This window comes from Nerophis ophidion, linkage group LG09 (assembly GCF_033978795.1).
Source record: "Nerophis ophidion isolate RoL-2023_Sa linkage group LG09, RoL_Noph_v1.0, whole genome shotgun sequence".
In the NCBI taxonomy this organism is placed as follows: domain Eukaryota; kingdom Metazoa; phylum Chordata; class Actinopteri; order Syngnathiformes; family Syngnathidae; genus Nerophis; species Nerophis ophidion.
In genome coordinates, this window is record NC_084619.1 from 41579822 (window position 1) to 41601708 (window position 21887).

At 37.4% G+C, this 21887-nt stretch overlaps 1 long non-coding RNA gene across 1 annotated transcript in view; it reads right to left on the reverse strand.

Moving 5' to 3' along the window:
- LOC133558815 (uncharacterized) overlaps positions 1–21887 on the reverse strand; it is a 140064-nt gene that overhangs the window by 63707 nt on the left and 54470 nt on the right. The window contains exon 2 of the long non-coding RNA XR_009808014.1: positions 728–824. This is a non-coding gene — a long non-coding RNA (uncharacterized LOC133558815). The remainder of the gene's footprint in view (positions 1–727; positions 825–21887) is intronic.

Consider the following 21887-nt stretch of genomic DNA (forward strand, 5'->3'; position numbering starts at 1 on the left):
ATATGAAGGCGAGTCTTCGAGACATGCCCGTGCTTCTCCTTCTACATGTACAGACGCTTGTGGAAATCACACATGAATACCTTAAGAGAAAGCTATTGCAACTATTTCAGATAGAACACTTCTCAGACGGCAAGAGAACTTCAGAATGTCAGCTGTGATTCCACTTACCGAAAAACTTTGTCCATTTGTCGAAGGAGAGTCAACGAGAATGCAGGCTCCAGTGGATGTGATAAAAAATGTAGCGTGTGCTTTGTATTACCTTGCCGTGGAGGGAAGACTACGGAAAACGACGAATGCTTTTGGACTGGCAAAGCAGACTGCATTAGTTATTAATTCAACATTTCATTCAGGCCACACGGATTTGTGACCAATTAGACATTTTTTTATTAAATCCATCCATTCATCCATTTTATACCGCTTATTTCCTTTGGGGTCGCGAGGGGCCCTGGTGCCTATCTCAGCTACAATCGGGCGGAAGGCGGGGTACACCGTGGACAAGTCGCCACCTCATCGCGATCTGCTTTGTTAAAAAGTAATGATAAGATAACCTAGTGCTGATGTTCTTGTTCTATTTTTTGTTTTACAAATGTAACTTTGAGCAAGTGTGTGTTAACATTTCTCTACGCATATCTCAGTGTCAGCACCCCTCACCCAATAGGGCGCTCCTAACTTACAAACTCCTTATGTTGGAGTCATTAGTGGTAGCAGGGCAGCATTTTTTGTTTACCTCTTATCAAGAAGGGCGTGATGGTTCTCTCGGAACTCCTGTGGGTTCTCTCGGAACTCCTGTGGGTTCTCTGCATGAGGATCCGCCAGCTTCTTTCCTATAGCATACAAACATCAGTCACAATTGTCAAGAACAGATTCTTTTTACCAGCAAAATAAGAATAAAAAATATATAAACAATTCTTGTTGCTTGCTGACGCTGAAAAGTTAATCCATTCTTTTATGACCTCCGGGTTGGATTTTTGCAACTCTTTGCTCATCGACTGCCCAAGCAAGTCTCTAGAGACTATCCAGCTGCACCACAGACTGTCGGGATCCACTGCAATTCCTCCTCCGTCATCACCCTCAGGACTGTGTGCTGAGCCCCTTTCTCTTTACCATGCTGACTTACGACTTATCAGTCCAACTGGCACAAAGTTAGGGTCGTGGACCACACATTTGTTGTAGGATGCATCACCAATTGGTACAAATCAGGAGGGAGGTCACCACACCGAGCTGGTGTGGTGACAACAACCCCTGCATCAATAAGCAGAAGGCCAATGAGATGATCTTGCACTTCAGGAAGAACCGGCCGCCAAATAGATAGACTTGCTCTAAATGGTGTAACTAAATGTAAAATCTAAATCTTCAATACAAATATAAATCTTACATCCACACCTAAATCTAACATTTAAATCTCAACCTAAATGTTAAATCTAAATTTCAAATCTATATCTTAAATATAAACCATAAATCCATCCATCCATCCATTTTCTACCGCTTATTTCCTTTGGGGTGGCGGGGGACGCTGGTGCCTATCTCAGCTACAATCGGGCGGAAAGCGGTGTACACTCTGGACAAGTCGCCACCTCATCGCAGAAATATAAACATGAGCGCTAAATGTTGAATCTAAATCCAAATGTTAAATCTAAATCTTAAAGGCCTACTGAAACCCACTATTACCCACCGCGCAGTCTGATAGTTTATATACCAATGATGAAATATTAACATTGCAACACATGCCAATTCGGCCTTTTTAGTTTACTAAATTACAATTTTAAATTTCCCGGGAGTTTCGTCTTGGAAACGTCGTGTAATGACGACGTGTATGCAAGACGTCACGGTTTTTTAGGAAGTATGAGCGCTGCGCACACACACAGCTAAAAGTCGTCTGCTTTAACGGCATAATTATACAGTATTTTGGAGATGTGTGTTGCTGAATCTTTTGCAATTTGTTTAATTAATATTGGAGAAGTCACAGTAGAAAGACGGAGTTGGTAAGCTTTAGCCTTTAGCCACAGAAACACACGGTGATTCCTTGTTTAAAAGTCCTGGAGGTGAAAATTTACAATGGATCAGAGCGCGTTCAAGCGGACATGGATCCCTACCGAATGTCTAGCAGCAGGTTTCGGTGAGAAAATTGTGGTTAAAAAGTCGCCACTTACCGGATATCAGCTGAGTTTGTACCGTCCGTACAGCTGCCGTCGACTCCCCTGAGACACTGCGCATCAACACACCCGTGGACGTACACCTTCGACTATCAGGTGCTATTAAACTCACTAAAACACTAGTAACACAATAGAAAGATAAGGGATTTCCCAGAATATCCTAGTAAATGTGTCTAAAAAAGTTCGGAATCCGTCCCAATGCAATTGCGTTTTTGTTTTTTTTAACTTTTTATTTTTTATTTTTTTTCTAGTCCGTTGCTATCAATATCCTCAAACACGAATCTTTCATCCTCGCTCAAATTAATGGGGAAATTGTCGTTTTCTCGGTCCGAATAGCACTTTTTGTTGGAGGCTCCCATTAAAAACAATGTGAATATGTGAGGAGCCATCAACATGTGACATCATCGTCTGCGACTTCCGGTAGAGGCAGGGCATTTCTCTTAGCACCGAAAGTTGTGAACTTTATTGTGGGTGTTCTCTACTAAATCCTTTCTGCAAAAATATGGCAATATCGCGAAATGATCAAGTATGACACTGCTATCCCCGTTTAAATAAGAAAATCTCATTTCAGTAGGCCTTTAATTGTCAGCTAAATGGTAAAAACATAATCATAGTGGTTATCTGGAAGCAGATGGTTATCTGTAGAACACTCTACGTATGAGCACTCTAGATCAGCATATCTATGACTCAAGAGACTATACAAAGCGCTTCACTTCCTCGAAAAACTAATATGAGACTTTTCAGCAAAGTTGCTTTGTCCTCTGTAGCCTTCAAGTTTATTTTGTGATGATGTCAAATCTAAATCTTTAAATTTTCAATCTAAATCTTAAATCTAAATGTGTAAAGATAAATAAATAATAATGCGAGGCCTCACAGTCGCAGACCCGTGCCCACATCTCTGCCTCTCAGGCACAGCACTCCTACATATTTCTTACTGAGGTTGAAACAAACATGACAGATGCGATCCATCCATTTCTACCGCTTATTCCCTTTTCTGGAGTCGTGGGGGGCGCTGGCGTCTATCTCAGCTACAATCGGGGGGAAGGCGGCATACACCCTGGACAAGTCGCCACCTCATCGCATGGGCCGACACATATAGACAGACAACATTCACACTCACATTCACACACTAGGGCCAATTTAGTGTTGCCAATCAACCTATCCCCAGGTGCATGTCTTTGGAGGTGGGAGGAAGCCGGAGTACCCGGAGGGAACCCACGCAGTCACGGGAAGAACATGCAAACTCCACACAGAAAGATCCCGAGCCTGGGATTGAACCCAAGACTGCAGGACCTTCGTATTGTGAGGCAGAGGCACTAAGCCCACTGCCACCGTGAAACCCTGCTTACTGAAAAATTAATGCTAATAGAGTTGCATATTTTTAAAAAGGTGAGCTCCAAACATGTGAGTGTGCATAAAGACAGGAAATGGTTTTAAAAACAGATGCAGTCGTTTAAGCACCCTGAAACTAGAGTTGGATGTAAAATCTAAAGTTGCATTATTATGCATAAAGATAATAATACTTATTCTATGTTTGTTAAATGCATTATGCAATGTTTTTCATTTGGCATATTCATCTCTGTGTATGATTCGTTATGAGTATTGGGAAGGGGAGCTGCGTCATTTCCGAGGTTATGTGTGTAATGCGCATGCTCGAGAAGAAAACAGGAAGTGAAACAGTGGGCGGGAAAAAGGAGGGATAGCAGAAAAAATGCCTGTAATAAGAATCGTGGGCTTCTTGAATAAATATTGCACCGAAGAGACGTTTGGTCATTTTAAAGGCCTACTGAAATGAGATTTTCTTATTTAAACGGGAATAGTAGGTCCATTCTATGTGTCATACTTGATCATTTCGCGATATTGCCATATTTTTGCTGAAAGGATTTAGTAGAGAACATCCACGATAAACTTCTCAACTTTTGGTAGCTAATAAAAAAGCCTTGCCTTTACTGGAAGTAGCAGACGATGTGCGCGCGGCGTCACTGGTTGTAGGGCTCCTCACATCTTCACATTGTTTATAATGTGAGCCTCCAGTAGCAAGAGCTATTCGGACCGAAAAAGCGACAATTTCCCCATTAATTTGAGCGAGGATGAAAGATTTGTGGATGAGGAAATGTAGAGTGAAGGACTAGAAAAAAAAAAAAGTTAATTAAAAAAAAAGGCGATTGCATTGGGAGCGATTCAGATGTTTTTAGACACATTTACTAGGATAATTCTGTGAAATCCCTTATCTTTCTATTGTGTTGCTAGTGTTTTAGTGAGTTAAATAGTACCTGATAGTCAGAGGGGTGTGTCCACAGGTGTGTTGACGTCCAGTCTCTGAGGGAAGTCACAAAGCTGCAGCAGGACAGAAGCTCCGCGGGTCTCTGTTAAGAGGCGACTTATATCCACAATTTTCTAACTGAAAACTGCCGGTCGACATGAAGTCGGGATCCTTGTTCCCTTGACTGCTTTGATCCATAGTAAAGCTTCACATCTGGGAATTTTAAACAAGGAAACACTGTGTGTTTGTGTGGCTAGAGGCTAAAAGCCTCCCACCTCCATCTTTCTACTTTGACATATCCATTATTAATTGAACAAATTGCAAAAGATTCAGCAATACAGATGTCCAAAATACTGTGTAATTGCGCAATGAAAAGAGATGACTTTTAGCTGTAAGTTGTGCTGGGCTAATATGTCATCCTGAATGAAGTTTATACCAACAAGTTCTATTTTGGTTTCATCAGACCACACGACATTCTCCCAATCCTCTGCTGTATCATCCATGTATCCATTTTGGTATAAACTCAACTCGTCGTGTTTGGAGGAAAAAGAATACTGAGTTGCATCCCAAGAACACCAAACCTACTGTGAAGCATGGGGGTGGAAACATCATGCTTTGGAGCTGTTTTTCTGCTAAGGGGACAGGACGATTGATCCGTGTTAAGGAAAAAATGAATGGGGCGAAGTATTGTGAGATTTTGAGCCAAAACCTCCTTCCATCAGTGAGAGCTTTGAATGGTTGACCAAATACTTATTTTCCACCATAATTTACAAATAAATTCTTTTAAAATTCCTACAATGTGAATTCCTGGATTTTTTTTTTCAAATTCTGTCTTTCATAGTTGAAGTGTACCTATGATGAAAATTAAAGACTTCTGTCATCATTTTAAATGGGAGAACTTGCACAATCGGTGGCTGACTAAATACTTTTTATGCCCAAATGAATATATATTTTTTAAACATTTTCATCTTGTAATTACCGTATTTTTCGGAATATAAGTCAACGTTTTTTTCATAGTTTGGCCGTGGGTGCGACTTATACTCTGGAGCGACTTATGTGTGAAATTATTAACACATTACCGTAAAATATCAAAATATATTATTTATCTCTCTCGCGTGAGCGACGAAGAAAATGTCCACAATCGTCACACACACGCAAACCAATAAGAATTTGGTGGGGGGCGGATCATGGCAGAAGTGCATTGTGGGTCATGATATGCTAACTGCTATATGCTATATGCTACTGCTGGAATAATTAAAATGGATCACCTCAACATTGACGGTAACTTATAAAAACTGAGAAGGACTGAATTAAATGGCACCAAAAATGAAATCATATACTGCAGATTACAAGCTGGACGCAGTAAAATATGCAGCAAAAAACAGCAATCGAGCAGCAGAACAAAAGAACGCATACCAGGGCGCATACCAGAGGCGACACCGAGGAAGAAGATTTCATCGGATTTAGCGACCGGGAGTGACAGATTGTTTGGTAAACGTATAGCATGTTCTATATGTTATAGTTATTTGAATGACTCTTACCATAATATGTTACGTTAACATACCAGGCACGTTCTCAGTTGGTTATTTATGCGTCATATAACGTACACTTATTCAGCCTGTTGTTCACTGTTCTTTATTTATTTTAAATTCCCTTTCAAATGTCTATTCTTGGTGTTGGGATTTATCAAATAAATTTCCCCAAAAAATGCGACTTATACTCCAGTGCGACGTATATATGTTTTTTTCCTTCTTTATTGTGCATTTTCAGCCGGTGCGACGTATACTCCGGAGCGACTTATAATCCGAAAAATATGGTATACTGTATTGTGAGTAATATTTGTAGGACGAAAACTAATTTATACCATTTTGGAACAAGGCTGTAACCTAACAAGATGTGGACAAAGTGAAGGGTTGTGAATACTTTCCGTTTGTGTGTGGCCACGCCTCCACCCACATCGACAACAGTGGATAACTGACAAGAGACTTCACTGCAGGATTTTCTAAATGTTGGGTCATAGGTCCATTTCATTGGATTTGAATAAAAATGCATTTATAAATGTGGCAAGACAATATATGTTCTTTAAGTTTAGGTCCAAATCCATCCATTTGTAATGTGAGCTTTGAACTAAAACATGTTTGTGAAACTATAGTTTTAAGGTAATGCTTAAAACTGTAGAGCAGGGATGGCTTAATTATTTGCCTCTTACTGTCAAATTGAAAATGTGCCAATGGGTCGCCGGTCAAACAGCGATTTTAAGCGTACAGCAGTACCATATGTGTAGAGTTTAGCCCCATGCCGCCTTGTATAAATAGGGTAGTGGAGACCATCATGTCACTGGTTAGCCTTGCAAACATGCAACAAACTTGGCAGGCCAAATTTGCATTAGATTAGGGATTTTCAAACTGTGGTATGTGTACCACTAGTGGTACGCTGGCTGCACCAAAGACTAACTATATGAAAATATAGTATTTTATTTTTCAATATTCAAACACAGTCACTACGTTTCCGTGCACTAAATTAGTCTGATTCGTCAAATAGTTTGTTGTTTTGGTGTGAAGTCAATGTGTCCATGCACACTCTCTAATGTGATTATTGGTCATACGCCATGTGCCTCCCGTACAACGGAGGGGCGCTTATTTCATGTTAGCGTGGATAAATTAATTTATTTTCTGGTTGACTGATGACATCACCCTAGCTGATGTCCATCATAATATTGACACAGATTACAAATACTATGTCTCTAATGGCTATGGTGATGTTAAATAGCGCAGAGCATAAGAAATTATCTTGGATTGCGCTACGAACATGACGCTACTGCCAAGACTGCATCGCAGGTCCAAAGCTAAAAAAAAAGGAATTTTTGGACAAAGAATCATGAAAACAAAACCATTGAATGTCTCAGAGTTCATTCAAAAGCCTCTGCGGATTGATGAAAAGAGTTTTAAATCCGAAGGAAAATGCAGTCCGTACCCCGACTTATACTGTTCAATTTCCATCCATCCATTTCCTACCGCTTATTCTCTTTGGGGTTGCGGGGGGCGCTGGTGCCTATCTCAGCTACAATCGGGCGGAAGGCGGCGTACACCCTGGACAAGGCGCCACCTCATCGCAGGGCCTACTTTTTAATTTAAAGGTTGCAATAGTTGTCGACTATCTTGCCAGCTGTGTGCAGTACAGAGCTAATCGGTTTAGAGTGCACAAATGCAGCGTGAAGAGGTTTGTGTAAACTTTATTATTCGCCTATAATTTACATGCTTCATTATCTTTCATCTCATTCCTATTTGGTTTGGGAGTCCAATTTGAGCCAGCATTTTCCATTTCCTTAGCTACTTCCTTAAATAAACCTGTTTCTTTTTTTCTACCATCGATCCTTCTCAAAATTGTATGTTCTTTTATTTTGTGAATCAGATAAAAATTATCTTCATTACAATTGTTGTTGTGTTTTTATTGAATGTTATCAGCTTCAGGGTTGTATCCTGGTGCATGCGTCATACAGAGGGTACTCTCTGGCCACACACGCACCATTTTCAATCGCATAATCCAGCTGTGTTAGTCCGACTTTACAAAACACGAACACAATCGGATTAAGGTGTTTCCGTGGTCTGTAGGAGGCTTATTTAGAGCAAAACTACCGTATTTCCTTGAATAGCCACCGGGCATGTAATATGCGCCTGCCTTGAATTACTGCCAGGTTAAACTCACTCCCCAAATTAATAAGCGCATGCTTACTTTTAAGCACCCCCCACCCCCCACCCCCCACCCCCCTCTCCGTGCGTGCGTTGGGGGCGCGTGTATAATATAGCCAAGAGCCATGGATGCATTGGAATTCTGGGTAATTCTTATGTTGCATTTATAATGTGTTACAGAGCCAATGTTCTCCAGAAATGTTTGTTATTCTTGTTTGGTGAGGGTTCACAGAGTGTGGCGCATATTAGTAAGAGTTTTAACGTTGTTTATATCACAACCATTAGTGTAAACGGTATTGCTGTTGACCAAGTATGCATTACGATCTCTTATGAGAAGCAGTGAAATGCATGCGTCCTATTAGCATGGAGATAGCATATTGTAGAGCAGTTGTCCCCAACCGCTGAGCGGCCGCAGAAATTTTTTTTTGAACAGTGGTCCCCGACCACCGGACCGCAGCTGCAAAATCATTTTTTATTATTTTTTATTTTTATTATCACACTCAAATTTTTACTGCATACCATTGGTAAGCGCAGGGTTGAGAAGTGGTTTTAAAATTATTAGCGCCTGCTTACTTTTACTGCATTCCTTGAATAAACGCAGGAGTGAGAAGAGGTTTTAAATTAATTAGCGCCGGCGGCTATTCAAGGAAATACGATATTTCGGAATTAGTGCATTTAATGCATGCACACTACTGACTGTAACTGTTCAAACTGTGTGGGCCAAAATATTAAATATACTTGTTAAATAAATAAAACATCTGAGGTGCTACTTGGTGAAAAAATGTTGGAAAAATCCTGCTTATTGCAATTTTGGCAATGCCAAGAAAAACAAAAAATAGACTAACTTCAAATTAGATTCTACAGTGGACTGTTTTCATTGTTTGTTACAGCTTTCCATTGAATAAGTATAGTCTTGAGTCTTACAATATCCAAAACAGAAGCTGATTTTGATAAACACATAGTGAAAATATGGACGTAATGAGAAGCAGCTGTTCTTCTGATCAGTGTCGTCAGGAGTTCAAAACAAGTTGGCAGAAATCTTTCAGATATGTTGTGTAAAGGGCATTTACAGTCAACGATGTTCTTTCTATCAAATGATATACAGCGATCTAATCAGACAATCACCATAATCAGCTGCACATTTTCAAAAGCAATCCGCCAGATAAAAAGAAAATGCCACAAACTAGATGGAGCCGTAATTTATCGTTAACGATTTAACTAAATGAACCTATTACACGAATATGCACATGGAAGAGAAGGTGGGCGAGCTTGTGCAGATGCAAATTCATATAAAAATGTATTGATGGTGTGTTTGTGTGTTCAGTATAGCGCCGCGTATTGTTATCTGTCGTGGAGTTTTACACCCACCACCTCAGTGTTACAGATTAGGCCGCTTAGCGCTCACCGCAGGGCACGCTAATCACCAAGGGAAAGAAAGGGGCTAGGGGAGAGAAAGACATTGAGGAGGGAGGAGGCTACCTCCCCCCAGATCTCCCAAACTCCCCGTCCAACCAGCCGACCCCCGCCAATCTCACCCCCGTAATGCCTGCAGGGCACCGTCATGGTGACGGCCGTGTGACAGTAATCTTCCACTTCTGTTTTTTCTTCCTTTCTTTTACTATTTTAATGGGAAAGCCCCCCCCCCCCCCCTGCCCCCCCACACACCCCTCATCCCACCACATACACTGTATCTGCGTATATATTATGTCTAAATAAAACCCCAAGCAGTCTGTATGCACACCGCCATCAGAGGTACTGTGACACTTAAAAAAATACAGTATATATATATATATATATATATATATATATATATATATATATATATATATATATATATATATATATATATGTATATATATATATATATACATATATATGTATATATATATATATATATATATATATATATATATATATATATATATATATATATATATATATATATATATATATATATGATGGATGGATGTGTATATAAAATACTTTATAGATATATTTCCATCCAGCCATCTATTTTCTACCGCATGTCCCTTTCGGGGTTTATATATACATATATATATATGTATCTCTATTTGAATTTGAATGTATTAATGGAAAACCCCTTGAGATGCAGGATCTCGTTTTCCTAGGGGGACCAATGACATTTAAAATGAACACAATACAGTACAACACAGGACAAGTTACACAACAAACAATTACTGACAATCAATCTCAGCTCACTTAACTCTCTCAAAATGTATGATATTCACAATAGAATAACTTATAATGCAGTGAAATAAATATAATATCATTAAATTGAATTCCAACCAAGGGCAAGGACACTACATACAGCGGCATTCAGTTTTAAGATAAACAAAAAGAGACATTTTGAAGGGTCCAATGGTTGATAAAGACCTCAAAGAGACAGGCAGATGATCCCAGTCAAAGGGGGCTATATAAATAAATATATATATATATATATATATATATATATATATATATATATATATATATATATGTATATATATATATATACACATAAAAACAAATATACATATATTCCCGAGATATGTCTGTTTTGAATACATGATGGCATGACGGCAATATTTTTCCAGCCCAGTATGTATTGAGTGGTACTGGTAGTGTGTGTGTTTTTTTTTTAACTTATGCTTAAGAAAAACAGTGAGGAGTCTTAGAACCTTTAGAACCGGGGCCCGCACTTTGATATGACAATTTAATGTAGGTGCGGCTCGCGAGTTTGATATGAACAGAACTTGACAGCGTTATACTTGCCAACGTTCCCAATTTTCCCGAGTACCCTTAATTTCAGGGCATCCATTCTCTAGAAAACCCTGCCAATTTTTGCCCAATCAACAATACTCGTGGGGTGTCATAATGGCACTGCTTTAAGCGTCCTCTACATCCTGTACAGACAGCGTGCAAGCCCATTTATATGTTGTATATGGCTGTGCAGTACCAACGTTTGATGTTGCAAGACATATTTGATCAACAGCTACACAGGTCACACTGAGGGTGGCCGTAAAAAAAACTTTAACAGTGTTACAAATATGTGTCAGACTGTGAAACCACACCAAACAAGAATGACAAACACATTTCACGAGAACATCCGCACCTTAATACAACATAAACACAACAGAACAAATACCCAGAATCCTATGCAGCCCTAACTCTTCCGGGCTACAATATACACCCCCCCGCTACCACCAACCCCCCCCGCCCCACCTTCCATACTTGCGTTGGTTGAGGTGGTGTATATTGTAGCCCGGGAGAGTTAGGGCTGCAAGGTGTTCTGGGTATTTTTTTCTCTTGTGTGTAAGTTGTGTTAGGGTGCGGATGTTTTCCCAAAATGTGTTTGTCATTATTGTTTGGTGTGGGTTCAACGTATGGAGCATGTTTGTAAATGTGTTAAAGTTGTTTATACGGCCACCCTCAGTGTGACCTGTATGGCTGTTGAATAAGTACGTCTTGCAGCCACCAACGTTGTTTTGCACAAGTCTCGCACAACGTGATATAGAGCTGTCACTTTGGATGTGTTATGTAAAAGCGTGCGCAATGACGAGTTGTAGAGCAGTAGTCCTCTTATTGATGGTACGCGAAGGTAAGCCAAGGTTCAAGTGAGATTTATCAAAAATATTCTCAAAATTAGCAGTCATACATAAATTCTTAATAAATATTTTTACTGGATAACACTTCAGCAAAATATGAATGTAAGTTCATAAACTGTGAAAAGAAATGCAACAATGCAATGTTCAGTGTTGACAGCTAGATTTTTTGTGGATATGTTCCATAAATATGAATAATATCATTAAAGATTTCTTTTTTTTGTGAAGAAATGTTTAGAATAAAGTTAATGAATCCAGATGGATCTCTATTTCAATCACCAAAGAGGGCACTTTAAGTTGATGATTACTTCTATGTGTAGAAATCTCTATTTATAATTGAATTACTTGTTTATTTTTCAACAACTTTTTTAGTTATTTTTATATCTTTTTTTCCAAATAGTTCAAGAAAGACCACTACAAATGAGCAATATTTTGCACTGTTATACAATTTAATACATCAGAAACTGATGACCAAGTGCTCTATTTTAGTTTTTCATCTCTTTTTTTCCAACCAAAAATGCTTTTCTCTGATTAGGGGGTACTTGAATTAAAAAATGTTCACAGGGGGTACATCACTGAAAAAAGGTTGAGAACCACTGTTGTACAGGACGTTAAAGGCAGTGCAGTCACGGCAGCCCTTAATAATTTCGGCCGGGTGAAAATTTGGACAGATTCAGGAAAATGGTTGCACCGGTAGATTGTCGGGAGGTGCACTGAAATTCGGGAATCTCCCGGAAAAATCGTGAGGGTTGGCTTTCCCGCCCTAGCATAGAAGGTGAATTCCTTAAAAAGTGCATGTTAGATTTTTTAAGAAATCTTTTCTTGCGGCCCAGCCTCACCCAGTTTCTGCATCCAGTGGCCCCCTAGGTAAATTGAGTTTGAGACCCCTGCTTTAGAATATCAGTATGTGGAATTAAATCATGGAATGGATTAAGTAAAGAAATTAAACAATGTGCTGATATGATCCATTTTAAAAGGTTGTTCTAATTAATACTGCTAACAAAGTACAAAGAAGATGAATTATGAGAAACACTTTCAACCTTATTGAAAATAAGATATTCTTCATCTCAGTATGTTAATCATGACTGACCTAATTATGTACTACAAAACTGCTGTAATAATCATTCACAGATGTCATTGTGCTACAAAAATAAGTCAGTAAATGAACATATATATCTGTAAACACTCTGAAGTGGAAAAAAGGGGTAGGATTAAATAAGCTTTGCTTCTTCCTACTCCTTTTAGAACATGATGTGAAGTGAAGTGAAGTGAAGTGAAATCTAAGTAAAGTGAAATGATATGAAATTGTGTGATGTAAGTGTGCTCATGTTTGAAATAAACTAAAGAAAGAAAGAAAAGAGAAAGAAAGAAGTCTCAGATATGACATCCTTCTTTTTTGCACATTTCTGTGGACCCACCAATTACAAGTGTGGCACAATTAAAAAGGTAAGTTTAAGCCAATATCTTCGCTATTGATATATCATACGTGCTGTTCTTGGCCCACTGACCACCATGGTGTTCTTGCTCATCTGGGTCGACAGCTGATCTGATGAGCCTTGGGCCTTTTTTTTCACTCTTCTAGAGCAGGAGTTATTTATCACAATAATTACTAGACATAGTTAGAGTTAAAGTTAAAGTACCAATGATTGTTTCAGAAAATACATTGTAAGTGTTAATCACCTCACAAAAACATTTTTTCAGCAAAAATGTGAATGTAAACTTCGAATTAGCAGACTATTTTATAATTCAACAATTAATATAAATTAAAATGTCAATTAATATAATGTTGTGTTCTACCATGATTTGTTTTTGTTACCCTTGGACAGTGGTTATCACCCTTTTTTCAGTGATGTAACCCCTGTGAACGTTGTTTTAATTCAAATACCCCCTAATCAGAGCAAAGCTTTTTTGGTTGAAAAAAAGAGATAAATAGGTAAAATGGAGCACTATGTCATCAGTTTCTGATTTATTAAATTGTATAACAGTGCAAAATATTGCTCATTTGTAGTGGTCTTTCTTGAACTATTTGGAAAAAAGATATAAAAATAACTAAGAACTTGTTGAAAAATAAACAAGAGATTCAGTTATAAATAAAGATTTCTACACATAGAAGTAATCATCAACTTAAAGTGCCCTCTTTGGGGATTGTAATAGAGATCCATCTGGATTCATCAACTTAATTCTAAATATTTCTTCACAAAAAAATAAATCTTTAACATCAATATTTATGGAACATGTCCACAAAAAAATCTAGCTGTCAACACTGAATATTGAATTGTTGCATTTCTTTTCACAGTTCATGAAGATACATTCATATTTTGTTGAAGCATTATTCAATAAATATAATTATAAAGGGTTTTTGAATTGTTGCTATTTTTAGAATATTTTTGAAAAATCTTACGTACCCCTTGGACTACCTTCAAGTACCCCCAGGGGTACACATACCCCCGTTTGAGAACCACTGCCCTAGGATGCAAAAACATGGCTGCATATAGGATCATTAAATAATATAATAAATAATCAGTTCACACAAAGCAGCAGGATACAAAAATAAAAGTGACAAAAGGATCTAATTGAATAAGGCGCCAAGTAAAAATAGCAGGAAGAAGATAAAACAGAGAAAGTCGCGCGCAGGGCTTGCACTAAATAGTGCTAACCTCGAGAGTGGTACAATAGATGAAGTGCAAAGTGAAGAGAGTAGCAAAAATAGACGACAGACTTGTTTATAGGTAAAGAAGTACATGGGAAGAGTGCGAGGTCACCTGAGGAAACAGGAAGGAGTCAACATTCGGGGGCATTGAGGCTACACGACGGGAAGAGACGATCGGTCCAGGCTGGAGCAAAGATGGCATCACTTCCCTGCAATTTTTACGATAGTGCTTCAAGCTATGTCACATGTTAGATTTAGATTTAGATTTCCTTTTTATTGTCATTCAAATTTGAACTTTACAGTACAAATAAGAACAAAATTTCGTTGTATTAGCTCTTGGTAGTGCAGGATAATTAAAAAAAGCAGTAAGGTGCAGATGAAGATAAATAGATTACTGTACAGATAAATACATTGCACTTTTTCACATGCATCCATGTTTATGGATGTATGTTATATTGTCTTTTTTATTCCAGCGAGTTAATCCATTTTGGGGGGAGTTGAGGGGATAATGTTGGGATATTATAGAACAATAATATGAAAATGAACAAGTGGTAGATATAAAAACTGCGATGAGTTGGCGACTTGTCCAGGGTGTATACCGCCTTCAACCCAATTGTAGCTGAGATAGGCACCAGCGCCCCCCGCGACCCCAAAGGGAATAAGCGGTAGTAAATAGATGGATGGATAGATATAAAAAGAAATAGCATGTATCAATGTCTATCACTTTTACTCTACAGTCATTGCACTGAATGGCGCAACTGAATCTTAATGAGTGAATGTGTGTTAATAGTTAATTTTTCCAAATGAGGCGCTTAAATCCACTGTGCATTTGTGAGTATTGTGTTGTGATGTAAATAAAGTAGTAAAATAAAAATTAATTACTTTGTTTTTTGTTTGATTTATTGCTGCCGATCCAGTGACAGTTTAAAAAGACTATTTTTAATGTGTGATGTTTGTTTTCAATGTAGTGTTTTTATATTACTTTGTCATTTAAATAAAGATGATATCATTCAAACCACGGTAACAGTGACAGCGTGCATGAATGTAGCTGCCATACGACTGTCGGTAAATAATTTGGCAGGAAGGCACGTACTTTATGCGTTAAGCCAGGGGTCACCAACGCGGTGCCCGTGGGCACCAGGTAGCCCATAAGGACCAGATGAGTAGCCCGCTGGCCTGTTCTAAAAATAGCTCAAATGGCAGCACTTACCAGTGAGCTTCCTCTATTTTTTAAATGTTATTGATTTACTAGCAAGGTGGTCTTGCTTTGCTCGACATTTTTAATGCTAAGAGAGACAAAACTCAAATAGAATTTGGAAATCCAAGAAAATATTTTAAAGACTTGGTCTTCACTTGTTTAAATAAACTCATAAATGTTTTTACTTTGCTTCTTAAAACTTTCAGAAAGACCATTTTAGAGAAAAAATACAACCTTAAAAATTATTTTAGGATTTTTATACACATATACCTTTTTACCTTTTAAATTCCTTCCTCTTCTTTCCTGACAATTTAAATCAATGCTCAAGTAAATTAATTTTTTTTACTGTAAAGAATAATGAAAAAAATTAATTTAATTATTCATTTCAGCTTCTGCTTTTTCGACAAAGAATATTTGTGAACTATTTCTTCAAACTTATTATGATTAAAATTCAAAAAAATTATTCTGTCAAATCTAGAAAATCTGTAGAAATCTTATTTCAAAGTGTTTTGAATTTCTTTTAAAATGTTTGTTCTGAAAAATTTAGAAGAAATAATGATTTGTCTTTGTTAGAAATATAGCTTGGGTCCAATTTGTTATATATTCTAACAAAGTGCAGATTGTATTTTAACCTATTTAAAACATGTCATCAAAAATATATATTTATTGTGAGAAATAATTAAGATGATCAGTGTTTCCACAAAGATAAATATAATTAATTATTTATAATAACATAGAGTTAAAGGTAAATTGAGCAAATTGGCTATTTCTGGCAATTTATTTAAGTGTGTATCAAACTGGTAGCCCTTCGCATTAATCAGTACCCAAGAAGTAGCTCTTGGTTTCAAAAAGGTTGGTGACCCCTGCGCTAAGCTGATTGGCAACGCTAAATGTGAGTGTGAATGGTTGTCTATCTGTGTTGGCCCTGAGAGGGGTGGTGACTTGTCCAGGGTGTCCTGCCTTTCGCCCGAGTGCAGCAGGGATAGGCTCCAGCCTGCCTGCGACTCCGAGGGGAACAAGCGGTAGAAAATAGATGAATGGATGCAAATTTGTTGTATTATATTAATATGAGAAGTATGTTTTTAGCTTCATTTTAAAATAAATTTTAATCCAAGGGACTTTGTTGAGCAGTTTGAGCGTAGCACTTCTAACAAAGTAAATAACCCTAATTAAGAAAAACGACGGATTTATCTATGAAAATATGGAGAAGCTGCTGATGGTGTGTTTGACGGCGTGGCGCAGTGGGAGAGTGGCCGTGCGCAACTCAAGGGTCCCTGGTTCAATCCCCACCTAGTACCAACCTCGTCACGTCCGTTGTGTCCTGAACAAGACACTTCACCCTTGCGCTTGATGTGTGCTGGTTAGCGCCTTACATGGCAGCTCCCTTCATCAGTGTGTGAATGTGTGTGTGAGTGGGTAAATGTGGAAGTAGTGTCAAAGCGCTTTGAGTACCTTGAAGGTAGAAAAGCGCCCATTTATCAATTATCATTTGACGGAGTACTGTAGCTGCTCGGACTTCCCTCTCTAAGGTAAATGCAGTACATGACTATTACATTTTTTCAGAAAACTACTGTAGGTGTTGGTTGTACATTCTATTGTATTGGTTTTGACACCATTTTTATCATGTCAAAAGTAGTTTTTTTCTTTTGAGAAGGCGTGTCACATATTAAAAGTGTGCTGTTTTTTCGGGGGCAGATGTGGGTAGAGTAGCCAGAAATTGTACTCAAGTAAGAGTACTGTTACTTTAGAGATTTATTACTCAAGTAAAAGTAAGGAGTAGTCACCCAAATATTTACTTGAGTAAAAGTAAAAAGTATGTTGTGAAAAAACTACTCAAGTACTGAGTAACTGATGAGTAACCTGATTACGGCAACAAATAATGCACAAAAACATAAAATAGCAATGGACAAATTCAGAGCCAGGAATATCACTTAAGCAACTAAAACAATAATATATCAGAACCAGAAATCAGAAGTACTTTGATAATCCTTGAGGGGAAAAATATATTATTTTAAAAATGTTATTATTAATATAATATTATATTAAAATATATCAAGTAATAATACATTAAAATAAAAACAATTAAGGCAAATTGAACCACAATAACGCAAATCATAAAGTCTGATAGGTGTGGGCTGCACCTGGGAACACATGTGCACTCCTGATTGGTGTTTGTATGCATGCGTGAGTGTGTGTGTCTCTGTCCGTCTATGAGGCCGCAGTACGTTAATAAATTATACCCAAAATCCGTACATTTGACAGTGATTCATAGCAGGGAAGCTAACATTAGCCCGCGGTGACAGCCAAAATATCTACTAACGTTACTTACTGCAATGTGCTTCCTCAAATTTGAAGTTGAGTTTATGTAAGCTGAAATGTCCACTTGTTTGGGGAGACACATATGACAACGCCTTACATATCTGTTTTTTTGGTTGTCTGAAGCGTGAACATCGATTTTATGTGAGGCCAGGGGTGTTTACGTTCGTACTGTCTCTGCCATTGTTGCTGTTGTTTGCCGCTGAAACTTTTTGGGCAGTTAATCATGTGACCGCCTGGCTCTGTTTGGTGAAACGGAGTCAAACGTCACCAGTGACTGCATTTGATTGGTGAAACGCAGGCATGCGATAGATCCTACTTTGAAGGTATGTCTGGCAACAACAACAACAACAAAAAGTGTGTTAACAGACCAATAAAAATCAGTAGCGAGTAGTGAGCTGAATGTAGATAAATGGAGCGGAGTAAAATACTCAAATAAAGTAAAAGTATGTTGCATCAAAACTACTCTTAAAAGTACAATTCATCCCAAAAGTTACTCAAGTAGATGTAACGGAGTAAATGTAGTGCGTTACTACCCACCCAGGGATTTAAAATAATTTTAATGTGTGGCCTTGTTATTCAAGGTACCATCTGCATCACAGAACCCACTAAACTTTCACGGAATATTTATATGTATGCATATATATATATATATATATATATATATATATATATATATATATATATATATATATATATATATATATGTATATATATATATATATATATATATGTTTATTGACATATATATACATGCGTACATATATACACACATATACACATACATATATATACATAAATATATGTAAATATATTTATGTATATATACACATACATATATATACATAAGTATATGTAAATATATTTATGTATATATATTGTGTGTGTATATGTGTGTGACAAAACCACAGTTTATTTCTTCCCTGATCAGATTAGCAGGATTGCGCATGCAGGCGTGAGAGTGTCATGTTGCAAGATGAAAATCCCAGCATCAAGAAGCAAAGTGTTTGACTTTATGTTGAATATTCTCACAATTTGGTCGTGAGAATATAATTTGGAGAGACTCCTTGAACTTTACCGAAGTGTAATTAGAAAATCAGATGTTTATTGTGAGTTATTTTTACGCCTGTAAGGATGGATGGTCTCCTTGAGTGCATTGAGGAGCGGTGCTTGGGTAAGCAGAAGGTAGCACTGCAGACACAAAGAAAAAGGTAGATTTAGGAGCACTGTCATTCTGTGTGAGCCAAACATCTCCATAAATCCTAATACATTGCCTTTCCCTGTGGAACAAAAAAATCTAAAGGGGAGTGAATGCATTTCTTCTTATCTATCTGTCTTTCACTCTTTCGCCAGTGTGGGAGACAGAAGGGAATAAATGGCTCCTCTCTCGGCGTTCTCCTTGGTGTGGGCTGACAGCGCAGCAGATGGTGGTTTAAGCAGTGAATTTATGAGCGCCACAATCTTAATGTTGCAGAAAGGAAAGAAAAGGACTTGCATCAAATGCCGCTGACAAATGCACTTGCTAATATTAATGCACTCCTCATTCATCCAATATGCTGCCTAATTGCTTTTCTGTACACAATATTATGGCACCTGCTGCTCAAGTCCGGTTCACGCATCAGGGATGGGGAGGATGTAGTATTTGAGAGAAGATGAAAAGGGATGCGGTGTCTCACTATCACTTTTTTCCTGTGACAGATCCAAGGCTGCGGATCATGCACCAGCCCGGTCAGCTTCCCTAATTAAAATCGCATACTCACAGAATCCGAGTGGAAAAAAAAGAAGTGAAAGTAAACAATCAATTATGAGTGGAAGATGCACAAACCGGCACAGTAGAGGAATCACAATCCAATGTTTTTCTCCACACTGGAATAAAGCTTTACCAGGCCATCTTGCTGGCAGATCAAGCCTGTATCCAAAAAGGAGAAGAGGTATGCCAGTTGTTTCGTGGACTCTTGCGGGTACGCCAAATGCAAGGAAAAGCACAAATGCTGTCAAGCAGTATGGTTGTGTCACATTTTGTCAGTATCAAGTGACAAAAGTGTTTTTGACAGGACCAAATTATAATTTGTAGTTTGTAAAATTCGTCCATAGAAATATTAATTAACCCCTGAAGTGAAGTTCTTTAAAAAGCTAATTTATCTCAAAATTGGAATATGTGTGTTTTTATTGGTCAAAATTAGCATTTTTGGGTGCCATTTATTTCTATCAAAGGGAGATGAGAAGTTATTATGCAGGGTTTTCCCCACTGAAATCTGACAACTTAAGAAGAAACAGACGGACATCATTATTTTAACGCTTCACATCACGTTTGGGGTCCATCAGGGGCTCATGCTAGCCCCCTATAGTCCTTCCATTATCTGCCCTCCAGCAGCTGTTAAATGCAGTAAATTGTAAAATAATGAGTTTGTAAATTGCACACAATTACAGATGCAAATTGAATAAATCCTCCAAACTATAGATTGGCCTTCCTCACCGTGTCGCATTAATTGTTTCATGTTTTTGGGGGGGAAAAAATAATGATTGTTGCATGAGTTATGTTTTATTTGATTGATTGCAACAGATTGATCCAGATTGAGAAGTGGGATTTTTAGCATGCATTGTTGGCTGCTTGACATAAGATTGATGTCATTTAAGTATGGGCGTGTTTTGCATATGCCATGGAAAAAGGTTTATTTTTATAGATTAAAAAGAATAAGCAATAAAAAAAAATGCATAGGTCAGGAATGGAAAGACGAAATATGGTAGACAGAAAATTTGTCAATGTTTAACACTGTTTTTCTTTTGTCAATTACATGTATAGACAGACATAATATTGAACAGAAGATTGTAAAAAAATATATTTAATTGCAATTTCTATAGCTTATGTTTACACACACGAGGGTATTTATGGTTTTAGTTGATTTTCAACATGCAAACAGTTACAATGTGACACTCATATTTCGCACATTTCTAGTTTCTAGGAGTAGGTAAAAGTATATCCTATTTAATCCTTCCCCTTTTTAATTTCATAACATTTTTTAACACGTTTGTTTACTTCTTTTGCTCAGTTTATAACACAATAAAAATTAAACAAATACATAATCAATAAAGTTCTCCATCATCTGATGAACTGGCCCATAAAAATTATCTAATTTCTTACTGAGGTTCAAGATGTTTATCGGGATTCTTCTTCCTTGTGTTTTGAGAACATGTTGAGTTTGAGCGGTTTCTGAAACTGGATCATATTAGTACTTTCTTTAATTAATCTAGTCCATCATTTTATTCCACAAACTGATATGCTAACTGTTTACGTGCATACAAATATTTTAAGTAAAGATTTTCCTTCATGTTATATTATCCTCTTTTGTTTAGAATAGTTGTTGGTCATTCTTGGCTAACAGGTTCTAGTTTGCTCTGTACATAATTTTAACTGTTTGCAAATGCACCAATTCGATGCATTTTAATATTTTTTAATACACTAGTAAAGGGTTTGAATGTTCTCTATAATGAACATTTTGTATTATTTTAACTGACTTCTTTTTGTAACACGGTAATTGAACAAAGTGTATTTTTGAGGTTATTTCCCATATTTCTACACAATAATCTAGATATGGTAGCACTCATGAGCAGTAGAAAATATGGAGTCCTTTTTTAATCATTTTTGGTCAAGAAAATATTTAGCTTTATTCATTATTGAAGTATTTCTTGCCAACTTATGTTGTATAATTTTCATACAAGATTTCAAATTTCAACTTAAAGTTAGATAATATGTTTACACTTGCAAGAGGACATTTGGTAACCTGCACATTCATATGAAAAAAGCTGTATCAAAAAGTATACAACTTTCATTAGAGGTGATAATTTCTGCAGGTGTGTATAAAATAGGGGTGTCACACTCATTTTACATGAAAAAAAAACTCATTTCACATGGAGAAAAATCTACTCCCAAAATCACGGCACGATAACCTAAAAATAAAGAAAACTTCAGATTGTTTTCTTTGTTTGAAAATAGAACAAACGCATTCTGAAAATGT